At 32.2% G+C, this 13341-nt stretch overlaps 1 protein-coding gene across 8 annotated transcripts in view; it reads left to right on the forward strand.

Moving 5' to 3' along the window:
• LOC128868038 (protein 4.1 homolog) overlaps positions 1–13341 on the forward strand; it is a 117312-nt gene that overhangs the window by 54658 nt on the left and 49313 nt on the right. The window lies entirely within an intron of this gene.

Below are 13341 nucleotides of genomic sequence, written 5' to 3' on the forward strand. Positions count from 1 at the left end.
AATAATTCTTACAGACTATATTAGACAATTTTTAATTATTAGTTAAAGATTATAAACAATTGTTGCCTAAAATTATATAAACTTAGTCTAAAGTCGAGGCTAGGATAATTGTTGCAGAATCGAATGCATCTCACCATTGGTTCATTGAGGGCATAGTTAGTTCTATACCGTTGATCTACAAATAAACGAACCTGCCTTAAATCATGGTGCTTTGTTTGATATGTAATTAAACTCTGTAACTCACAGCAATTTATATTGAAATTTAAAAGATTTTACACGAAGAGGATCGAAAAGTAGATTCGTCTGTCCTCAAACTTTGCAGTCCAATCAATTTGCGTCTGCCTATGTAACTAGGGAGCCTTTAGGCCACCGCAGCTTACACAACGCATATTTGGTAAAGACTTTTTGGACTCTTTCAATCTTATTTATATGACATTGGTAGAATGGGTTCCATATTAGAGAACAATAATCTAGTCGGCTTCGAAATAAGGAGACGTAGAGTGCTTTCAAAGTCAAGGGATCTGAGAAGTCTTCCGTATTACAACATAAAAATCCAATCATAGAAAAAGCTTTAGAGATAAAATAATCAATATGTTTCGAGAACGTAAGTCCTGAATCGAAGATTATGCCCAAGTCTTTGATTTCCTCTTTCTTACTAAGTATAATATTGCTCAAAAAGTAATTATAGATGAACGGATTAGGTTTCTTCCTGTATGAAAGCACGCTGTATTTGTCGGTATTCAAGTGTAGGTGGTTCATGGTACACCAATCTTGAAGATGTTTAAGATCCTTTTCAAGATTGGAACAATCTTCTATACAGCTGATTTGTAAAAATAACTTAACATTATCTGCAAACATTAAGCATTTTACATATTGAAATGTTTTAGGTAAGTCGTTTATGAATATTAGGAAAAGAATTGGCCCACAGTGAGTCCCTTGGGGTATTCCAGACCAAGCATTAATTAATAATGTAGATTTAGACGATGCTATTTTTTGTTCCCCAATTAGAAGGAATGGCTGGCGGGAAAAAGATTTTATTCAAACGAGGAGGTGATTGCAGATGCGAGTGGCTATTTTTCAGACCTGGAAAAATCCTATTGTTCGAAAGGGATCAGCAAACTATAACAGCTTTGGGCGAAATGTATGAGTCTAAAAGAAAACTATGTCGAAAAGTGAGAAAGGTTTACCCTAAACAATCAAGTAGTTTTTATTTTTGCACGGATTTTTCAAACGACCTTCATACATACAAGATATATTACGGGTACCATAAAATTTCTCAAGACCCGATGCTTAAGCTTCTACTTACTCACCTCAGCTGGTTCGAGTTATTGTGTTTTTCTTTTATCAATTCTGTAACAATTAAAAGTATGCTTATTTTGTATTATTATTTATTATTATTAAAAAAAGTTTTAATCATTAAAAAGAAAAAAATTAAAAAAACTTATTTGTACGATTTGCTACTCGTTGCCAAATTCGCCAAATCTTATATAATATTAAACTAAAAAATTGTTAATTAAAGATTCAACGAAAAAGTGACGTATTTTATCCAAATTTCATTCCATTGGTGTACGTGTATTTGTAATGTTTGTTTCTTCGTTAAGTTACAAATAAAGAAAAAGAATTTAGAGAATGGTTGACTAAGAAATACAAAAGGCCCGAAAGAGGTGACCGCTAACCGCACTTGAGATTTTCTATGTTTGTATCCAGTTTTAGAAATTTCAGATGAAGCCATTTTTACAGTTTTACATGTTTATAGCATTTCAAGTTTCTGTTGTTTAATTTTGTTGTTTAATAAATGATATGGCTGCTGCTGTGCACTGTATCTAAATTTACCACTCAATGCTATTTTAGAGCGTAATCGTAATTTTTGTTTTTCGATTGGCTGGAACACACCCGTTTGCACGAATCTAAATTCGTTGATCTTCTATCATTTTGGCCTTGGTTCTCGCTTTGCTTGTTCGTTTTATTATTAACAAAAAAACTAAATTGTTGTGGTGGCGTCATCAATTCGCAAACATTCATTTAGAATAGTGAGAGTGTCAGCAAGAGAACAGAAACAGCCTCTTGAGACCTATAGAAAATTGAATTTTGTGTCTACATAAGTAGTAAATTCAATTGTTATAAAACTAATATATACCTACATACGAGTACGTATGTATGTACAGAAATATTATATATAAATTCATAAAGCTTTTCTGAATACACTGTCGATTGGGTTTACATTTGGACACTGAATGTACTACAGGGTACAGGGATGAGGAGTTTTTAATGTGGACACTGAATGCACTATGCTGGAGTAGAGATATACATACGTACATATACATATTTACCTGTATATAGCACATATTCACACATACATATTTTACATCGTTAATGTAACTGGTGCGGTCAACCAGAATGTGGTTCGATAGGACCTCAAAGTGTACCTTTGGGCAGAGAATAAGTATTCTTATGTGGATATCAAATTTTTAATAAATATTATAAAATAAATAAAAAATTATAAACAAATAAATAAAATAAATAAATAAAGGAATATTTATCGATAATTCAAAGCTGACATCAGTCACTCCAATTTACAAAAGCGGCAATAAGAGCGATATGGCGAATTACAGACTTTATAATAAATTATCTGCTATCTCTAAACTATTTGAATGTGTTGTCAAACACAAGGTTTATTTTAGCATAAAACGTCTGATTAGTCCTAGCCAGCATGGTTTTCTAGCTGCAAGATCTACGTTATCTAACTTGCCAGTTTTTTCTGAAGATTGCCACGCCGGCTTTCAGCGTGGATTCCAAATCGACGCGATCTACATGGACTTCTCTAAAGCATACTCGTACGATAAAATCGCCAATACGATTTTAGTAACTAAGTTGGCATGTCTTTGTTTTCTTTTGATTTTCCTTGAATGGATTCAATCTTATTTAATAAAGAAAAGCAGCTCAGCATTTATCGATGGGATTTCTTCGAATCAGTTTATGGCCACCTCTGGTTTACCTCCGGGTAGTATTTTGGGATCTTTGTTATTTGTTTTGCTTTTTAATGATATCTGCTCGTTTTTTTACTATGCAAACTTTCTTTTCTATCCGGATGATCTAAAAGTTTATGCTGAAATTAGAAATTCTAGTGACTCTGCCGTCCTACAGTCTCAGCTGAATAATTTATTTTCCTAGTGCCTTATGATTAATCAATTAATTAACATGGAAAAATGTCATAAAATCACATATTCTAAGTTTCAAAAACCCTTAGTACTTCTTTTCATATTAATAATACGCAAGATATGATGTGGTTAAAGATTTAGGTTTTTTTTTGGTTCAAAGCTCAATTTTATCTCATTTTATTTTTACTCATTTTATCACGCACCTAAATTTTGTCCTTTCCAATTCACTTGCTATGCTCGCTTTTGTGAAACTTCAGTCTTCGGCATCTTTAATTTGACTACACAAAAGATTTTATTTCGATCTGTCAATTCATTATTTGTTTGCTAGCAATTTGAAGTTAACAAGCCAGTGTATTTTTTACATTGAAAATAACCGATTATCGTGCAGTGATAACATTTTTTGTTTTCAAAGGTTTATCAGGCAGAGAAATTCAGAAAAAAGTAGTGAAGGTTTTACATGAATAATTCATATGGAAAAACTGTTCGAAAAAGCAACAATACGTTCGGTATACGTAATAATCTGTGCTACAGTATTTTGCAGAGCCTTTCGAAAATCATTACAGAGGATCATTGGAATAATTGGGTCATTGGTATCGAAGTTAAGGGGGGGAAGAAAAAAAAAAACTAATTGTGTGCAAAAATTCATATTCCTCTATTTTGGCTTTTGTGCATTTCTACCAATCTGTAGTATTCCGAAATGGGCAACCTTAAGAAACATTGTTTTTATACATTATTGGCAGGCTACGAGTATTTGTTGTTATTGCAGTTTATCATTCTCAATCTGCAATAAAATTGATTTGGCATGCAAGTATTTACATAAATATGTATGCCTGTTTACAGCAGAGATGCAAATATAGGCGGTTATTATTGATATCGGGATTTCAAGATATTTTTAATGTATTCTACGGAAATCGGAATTCGTCCCGGAGCATATTTACTATGTAAACTCTCCACAAATTTAATAAATCTGAGGTTTTGTATAAAAACTAAAAGTGCTTTAAGACATCGTGTAATGAAAAAAAACTTTGTAGAAAAAAAAAGATGAATATATTTTGAACATTTTTTATTTAGTTAAAGACAATATAAACTAATTATTCTTCAGACAGAAACTGGTTCTTGGGAGTAGATTAAATCTTATTTACTTTATTTTAGGTTTGGCAACATCGGTCGTATGAAAAGGTTCCAAAACACAAAATTATTTATTTAAGCTAATCAAGATCCAAATCATACTCTTAAAAGCATAAAACAAAAATTGAAAATGAAAACAAACTCTTACTCATTTTTTATCCCAATTTAAAAACAAATTTCGAGCATTCGTTGCATGGAGGAAAACACATACATATATGCATGTTCTGAAATTGAAAATGTTGCACACCCTACCCACAAAGATACATTTTTGTAATTTGGATTAATGTGAACTTTTTTCAATAAAATTTCGTTGAAAAAATTAATAAATCACCACCTAATCCCGTTTTTTCGGTACTTAAAAAAACAGAGGCGATCCAGATATCCCGAAATTTCGGGAACCTGGGACCGGCATTTCTAGAATTAATTGCCTATATCATGCGAGGTATTTGCTAGGTATGTACATACATACATACGCATTGTCATATAAGTACAGCGTTGTCATTTTTCAGTGTTCGAGTTCATTAATTGAAAGCAATTATGGAAAGATGCCAATGGTGAACCTAATGGAAGTCTGCGAATAAAATAAAATTTATTGAATGTCTGAATTTGCTTTTGACAGCCAACAGTTGCTTCGTTTATTCTGGAATTAAAATGTTGAAATATCAAATTGCTGCTTGAATTTGTTGGAAAACTATATAAAAGATTATTTATTTTTATTTTTAATAAATTTCGTAACGATTTCTTGGATAAAATAATAATAATAATTGTGGCAAATATTGTCCTGTTATGTTTGGAGTTTCACTGCTTAATTTGATCACAATAAAAAATATATATTACAACAACAATTTACTTATGTATCTCAACTTAATACGAAATTTACGAGTATTTTAATTTCTTTTTCACTTGTCATTTAAGACCATAAGTGAATTTATAAAACAAAATACATAAATTACTCAATGCTGCCGTTCTAATGAGTCACGTACATATCTACATATGTATATAAGCGTGCACATGTCCATAGTCGTAATAAAATTGATTAATACTAACTGTTAATTACATTTATTTGCACCGATACTTTTATGACTTAGATTATGGAGTTATGTAGAAAGGTACTTGTGAAAAATATGTAAATTTAGTTAGCAATCAGCTGGCAGCAATCGAGTATTTTTCACGAAATACTTTGAACATAACTCATAGGGACTTCTAGGCGAGTAATTTGTGGAATTTATGTATAGGTGAGTAATTTGTGGAAACAAAAATTCAGTCTCCATGGATCAATAGCGCTCTCCTTCACCATAACGGCAGCTCATTCTTCATTTCGACTGAAATAAGTACCGATGATGCTGCCAGCGTGTACACCGCACGTAAAATGGACGAAGGGTTCTATCAACTTCGCGAACAGATTTTTAAAAGTAAATTTCCACAATTTGGAAACGTTGTTCTGCCCTTAAACGAAACACTCTATATATTTATTAAAAAGATTACTGAAAGGTAATACGTTGTGTTTAAAGTTTGCTTCAACGTTATAAAAAATGTGAGTTAAAAGTTTTAGCAAAAGAGAATATGAGAAAACTTGCGAGAGTCGTTTGAAAAATCTGTGCAAAAATTAAAACTACTTAATTGACTAAGGTAAACCTTTTTTATTTTTCGAAATAGTTTCCTTTTAGGCTTACACCCTTCGTTCAACGCTGCTTTGCTTTGTTGATCCCTTCCGACAAATAGGATTTTTCGGAGTCTGAAAAATAGCCATTCGTTTCTGCAATTACCTTCTCGTTTGAATAAAATATTTTTCTCCCCAGCCATTCTTCAAATTGGGCAACAAATGATAGTCCGTGTGATGCGAGGGAACCAATAGGGATCCGATGAAGAACATAAGAGATGTAAAACAAGTTGGAACCCTGTTTTCATAAATTTTGTGACTACAACTTATGAAGCGTGAACTGGTGCGTTGTCGTCATGGGAAAGGAAAATCACTTGGCTTCCTCGATTCAAATGAATGCAAAATACAAAGAAATTGATCGACCAGGCTGAAGCTTTGCGTGCGTTTTTCCAAGAGATGCTACTAACTAAACATAACCTCGATACGCGCCAGTGGGGCCATCTCTCTTTACACAGGCTTTTCAAACGCCCCTCGTATAAAAAAGCAAAGGGACGTATTATCAAGTGGTGTCTTTTTATTTTCCTTCAGTTTATGACGATACCAATCATCCCAGTCCCAAACAGATAGTTCTGAGCCACCTGAAGAGAATGAAAATTCATCTTTACATATCGCGGAATTTCTGCGTAGAAAGAAAATCTTAGGTTGGTACATTGAATATAGCCCATCACGAACATCAGTTGGAGGACTTACTTTCTATTTTTCAAGAAAAAATAGAGTATTCCGAGATGTCCGAAAAAAATGTTTGCTAACAAAGGGCAAATATTGAAACTATTACTTGTTTTTCACCGAATTCTACAGAATTAAGATGAACGAAAAGGTGGTGAGCGAAAATCGTCCTATAACACTATAATAGTGTGTATTGCCTTCGATGCAAAAAATAAAATAAAATAAAAAATCAGACTGTAAAGTATTAAGTTTATCTTTGAAAGAGGTCTGCAATAAAAAGTCTGCTTCAGCATTCTATCAGCAAAAATCTTAGAAACGTGTTTAGCACCGATAAAATAATGGGGTGCAACATAAGCGTGACCTATGTTGGAAGAACCTCCAAATGTCTATGCGATTTTGTTTTTGGGTAATGAGCTTTTACATAATATCAATATCAATTTATGTAAATATGTTATTTCAGTATTTATAATATACATGGGTAAGACTCCGTCAGAAAATATGAGATTTGCAAGTGGTCTTTCGATTTCTTTGAAACTTTGGGAAATATTAGTTCTAGGTAAGATACATTCGAGCCTAAAAGGATTTTGAAAAATTTTCAAAATTGAGTCATCTACGCCATGTTGAAAATCGGGACCGTGTTTTTTTCAAAAATCAATATTTCTTGAACCGTTGGATGGATTTCAATGCAATTTACAGACAATATAGAAACAAATAAGTAGTTTAAATTAGTATTATGTTAAAAAAAAAATTTCGAAATTTTGACCAAAAAAAAAGTCAAAAAAAATTTTTTAATCAATTTTTAGTTGATTTGGCCAGTTTTTTAGATTTTCTGTTATACACGTAACGATTCCTTATGATTTAACCTTTATTTTGAAAAAAAAAAATTTATGGTGTCTATAATAGTTCTCGAGATATTGCGATTTTAGTGGAAGCGCGCACCGTGAAGTTCGCAGTTACGCAGCGCGGGAGTAGAAAAACGCGCACAGACCTGCAGCAGTCTGCTCCAGTCACTTCATACAGGAACACATAACGCAGCGCGCATTGCACACCTGTTACCTAAACCGTGCGTGCGCGCTTCCACTAAAATCGCAATATCTCGAGAACTATTATAGACACCATAACATTTTTTTTTTCAAAATAAAGGTTAAATCATAAGGAATCGTTACGTGTATAACAGAAAATCTAAAAACTGGCCAAATCAACTAAAAATTGATTAAAAAAATTTGTTTGACTTTTTTTTGGTCAAAATTTCGAATTTTTTTTTTTAACATAATACTAATTTAAACTACTTATTTGTTTCTATATTGTCTGTAAATTGCATTGAAATCCATCCAACGGTTCAAGAAATATTGATTTTTGAAAAAAAACACGGTCCCGATTTTCAACATGGCGTAGATGACTCAATTTTGAAAATTTTTCAAAATCCTTTTAGGCTCGAATGTATCTTACCTAGAACTAATATTTCCCAAAGTTTCAAAGAAATCGAAAGACCACTTGCAAATCTCATATTTTCTGACGGAGTCTTACCCACATATAAGCCTTAAAGCGTTTTTTCCAAAAAAGGACACGTGAAATATGAGTCCGAAAGTTAACTAGCATTAATTTTATTTATTTATGTTCCTAAAGGGAATACCTGAAATTAATTTTGGGTGCCGCGTTTGCTCACTATTGACTAAAAACAAGAACGTCTTGATTATTCTAAACAATGGCAAAATTACATGAACTGATCTTCGAATTGTGCCCACATCCATCGTATTCGCCAGATTTAGCTCCCAGCGGCCACTAGCTGTTTACAGAGTAAGAAGAGTAAGAATGAAGGAGTTATCGCTGAAACTGGGCCCTTTGAGGATTTTGAAGCAAAAGATTAACGTTTCTACAAAAGTGGTATTGAAATGTTAGAGTGGCGGTGGAATGATTGCGTTGTTGTTCTTGATGGAAATTACGTTGATGAATTCTGAACAAAAAAAAAAACAACAAAAGAATGTGTTTGTTTTGTTAGGGCGTGTTACATACATATAATACCATACATACCGAATGTACTATCTGGCTCGGCTTAGTGGACAGAATTACGCCTAATACAGGAAAACAAATAATAGTTAGATAGTTTGACTTAAATCATTATAAATAATTTTGTGTGTAATTGAGCTATTAGCAATGCTATTTTTCAATTTTCGAGGTAGCTTGTTCAACATAACTTTTTAACAGTTACATAATTACATGCATATGTACATGGGGATGTAGAAGTCCACTTGACATTGAATTTTATTATTCATTTTCAATTAGTGGCAACTCGAAAGGCAGCTATGCTTTTCTTATCATTCTTTTACGCCTTACATACATTTTTATCTCTATGCATATATACAATATTCACTTTTGTTGGTATGTGTGTACTACCAAGCAGAGGTGATAATGAAAAGCAGTGGATGATGTCATACAAATAAAATGAATGATTTACTTATGAATGGCACGTACACTGTTGGAATTCTATACAATTCAGTAAATTGTGAAAGTATGTGTGTATTAATTGTATATTAAATTAAAAATAAAATACACATACATACATGATAGGTTTGATGAAATTTGCTATTATTTGAGTTTCCCCCAAGTGGAAAGGACACTGCATTCGAAATGTGGCGCCCACTTTTATGCAATCTGCTGTTTCAGTCACAAATTTAACTGTTGTTTTTGTGTATTCTTTCAAACAAGGCAATCATTCTAAAAATGTTTTGTACTATAGCAATTCTGGGAGATCTGGTTGTTTGTTTTCCAGCTTAAAGAGGTAAATTTAATCCGGAGGAAAAAGGCATGATGTTAAGAATTTTTTCTTGCGATGCAAATTTTTCGTTTTAATGCTTTATTTTCCGACATCACGGAGAATAGATGAAGAAAAACTCAACACTTCAATATACAAATTAAATACCAGAGCTTTGGATTTTGTTCGCATATTTTCGAACAGTCCGGTAGTATGAGTAATGAGTGCCACTGGCGGCGTGACTGATTGGGCTGCTCAGGTACGTCTGAAAAAAAAATCGGCCGATTATTCAGCAGGAGATACGTCGCTGTGGTGGATAGCAGATTTACAAAAACAAAAACTTTTTTCTAGACATTTTATCTGTTTATTGGAAAAACAAAAAAAGGATTTTTTCACGTAAAAATAGAAAAAATGATTATAAAATTATAATTCTGCTACCCGCGAGAGCCTTAAGTCTACTCAATAACATATTAAAAATTCAAATCAATCGGTTCAGTACTTTTTAAGAATTACGCCAACTAGGGAAAAATACTTTCGAGAAAAACCGGTCTCGTTTTAAGGACTGTAACGTCTAAACTACAACGAATTTCAATATAAAAATTTGCAAGTATGTATATTTTTGAAAGTATAAACTATCATAACATGAAAAAAAATCGATTTTTCAAAAATTCTAGACCAGAGAGTGCCTCAAAATTGAGCATGCCGGAGGTGTTTCAACAAAAAGTTGTGTTACAGTGTACATCATTTATTGAAATCAAAACGATCTGAAATAAAAAAAAATAAAATTAATTTGTTAAAGGAGAAGTTTCTCGATAAATTGAAAATTTTCTTAGACTTGGGAGGCAAAAAGATATTTTCGCTAAAAAAAAATCGGCTATGTTTTTTAAAGTAAGATGAATAATAATAAGATTAATAATAATTAAAAACAAAAAATCTCCCAAAGATACCTAGTGAGTTACGTGAAGAGGTGCTGCGAAAAATTTGAATTCAATGGGTCCAGATCTTGAGTTATGGCGTACACGGACTTGAAAATAAAAGGTTTCAGAAAAATAATTTTAAGTTGAGCAGGTGTAGTAACAAGCAACTGACACTCAAATACTCATAGCTTCGTAAATTTTGCTGCGACCGACTTGAAATTTTGGCAAAACATTCTTGAAGTTTTCTGCATTCTTCAAAAAAAAAAAAAATAATAAAAATAAAAAAAATCTGAAAACCTTAACCTCACTCAATTCGTAAATAAATATAATTTTGAAAATATTAGCAATTAGGTTATACAAGTGCACATATTTTCTATTGGGTTGTGTTATTGACTCGAGCTTTGCCACAGGAGAGGGATTCTCTGAAATATCAAAGCCATACTTAAAAAAAATTATACAAATCGCTCATTCATTTCATAGTGTCATAATCCGAAAACATTTTCTTTTAATAAGTATGCAAAAATTACCACCGACACTATTTTTATGCTGAGTAAAAAATGCGTGGCGATATCAACTAAGAGTCTTTCATTAGATGAAAATACTTTACTTTTACTTTACTGAAAATACTTTACTTTACTTATACTTTTATTTCATTCCAAACTGAAAACTTTGAAGTTGTTTTTATCGACTATTGAAGTAAAGGAATTTCTAAAATAGTGTTGTTTTAAAATAAAACATGCAACAATTTAGATTCTTTCAGGTTTCACTATTTTTATGCAAAATACGGCTCTACACGTCTGCAGGTAAAATCCGCCAGATAGTCGGTTCATGAACGTCCAATTGTTGGGTACGTCGAGATATCGATGTTGAAGGTTATCCAGCAATACATTGCATTACAGCAGCAATATTCCCAACATAATATTTTAGGTCTGCCTTCTAATGGTCCTTTTTCCATCCTCGACAGAGCTAGTTTCTTGACTAACCATTGAATTGGCGACCATTCAAACGATTATTTCCACACAAAAAAAATCACGAATTTTGCGATATGTTGTTCTTAAATAAGCCATTTTCATAAAAAGACAGAGATATAAATCTATAATTTTAACGCGTTTTTCTCGGTCTACTTGACAGATTGCCACAAAAAAGATATCGTTTATTCCCTACTGACATCTAGGCGTCACTTTTGAAAGACTCTTTATGTATAATTTTAATAAAAAACTGACAATAATGGACTCTTTCATTTCTTTAATTTTCTTGCAGGGTATGAATGCCATTTAAGTGTACGTTTTGGTATAAAAAGACTTGTTATCAGCACCACTTTCGCGGGGAGTCATAATGCGTAAAATTACCTCGCCCTTGAATTTCTATACAAAGCTAAAAATAGATAAAAACTAAATAAGAAGTTTATTTATACTTTTAGAGAAAGGCAAAGTTTCTCAATTTGTTTCTACAAGCAAAACAATTCCACGCAAAATACTTACTTTCCTCTCATGGACTTTTATGGATAGCAGCTCTCAAGGTTGTAATGTTTAGTAGGCAAAATTCACTTTTGTTTATTTTCGCATGTTTTAAATATTTTTACGTATGTGAGTACACTTCAGCGCTTTGCATTGTGAATGTTGTTTGATTGCAAATCAACTTTTTATACACACATGCATTCATAAGTATGTTTTTGCTTGCGTATTTTTTATACATACATATGTAAATATGTATTGCCGGCAAAATACGTTTAGTTTGTTTATTTCTCATTGGATTTGTTGTTGCACGCTTATGTCATCAACGAATTAAGTCAATTAAATTCATTTTTCAGCAGTAGTCCATAAACTGCAGAAAATAATTTAATACATATTTATGTAGCGATATGTGTGGGTATGTACACCCTCTACTAAAAAAAAAACATGTGACAAATATTTTTTCATTAATCAAGATATTCGCTGTTTGCTTCGTATAGCAAAGGGCGCACTTTCCACCCTTTTCCGATTCATACTTGTAAAACAAGGTAACTATGCGCTTCAATCGTTTAATGACGCTTTCCTTATGCTAATGTAGTTTCAGGAATAATTAATAGCTGCAGTTAACCAAATAAATTGAATAAGGTGAATGTTGTAAATGAAAACAAAAAAATTGCATTGCTGTCAATAATTCACTCACACATTTTGGCATTATTGGCGTCTGCCAGTTTGTGTGATTGAAATCGTTTGCGCCACTTGCATATTTGTGTACGGATTTGTTCAAAGCATTCGATAGAGTCTCTCACAACATTGTATTATATAAATAATCATTGCGTAGTCAGGGATGCGGTTCAGTGCGCTAGAAAGGGCTAGTGGGTTTCACTCTGTCTTCCTATAGTGGGCCAAGAATGATAGAAAGAAGATTGCGCCCATCAAGAGTGGGTGACGTCACGTTTGCCGAGTTGTGCAGTGTTGCCAACCATTTGCTCTTCACAATAAATTTAATGCTTTTTTATACTCAAAATGCAAAAATTTTTAAGTTTCGTGTTTGTTTCTTTTTTTAATTTAAAGCTACCGAAACTTTAAGTTAAAAAACAAACTATATTATTAAACAAAAAAAGGTTAAAAAATGTCACTCTGAGAAGATTTTAGTGCTAATGAAACTTTTTTTACTCTTATAAAATTTTATAATTTGAAAGTGCAAATTTAATTTTTGGCTCCATTTTAGGTTATGCAAGAATATTAAATCTTCTTCTCTCAACTCTTCTTAAGATTGAAAACCTTCTTACACGTTTTAAAAAGCGTTTGAACTTACTGAATGCGAATTAAAACCATAGAGGTGTAATCGTTTCTTCCGGTCATCAATCCTTAGTGAGACATAGGACATTAAGAGTTGTATTCATTGTAAAAATAAGCAACAAAATACCAGAAAATACTAAAGAAATCATACCGACAGTTTTACAAAAAGAGTACCTTATCTAGTTACGTAACTTCAAATATAGCAAAAAAGTCGTTCCCTTAACAAAAGAGTCTCGCTTAACAAAAAAAAACTCATAAATTAAATTGTACATAAGCATAACCCATTTATTTAAAAAAACGCACATTTTAA

This window comes from Anastrepha ludens, chromosome 6 (assembly GCF_028408465.1).
Source record: "Anastrepha ludens isolate Willacy chromosome 6, idAnaLude1.1, whole genome shotgun sequence".
In the NCBI taxonomy this organism is placed as follows: domain Eukaryota; kingdom Metazoa; phylum Arthropoda; class Insecta; order Diptera; family Tephritidae; genus Anastrepha; species Anastrepha ludens.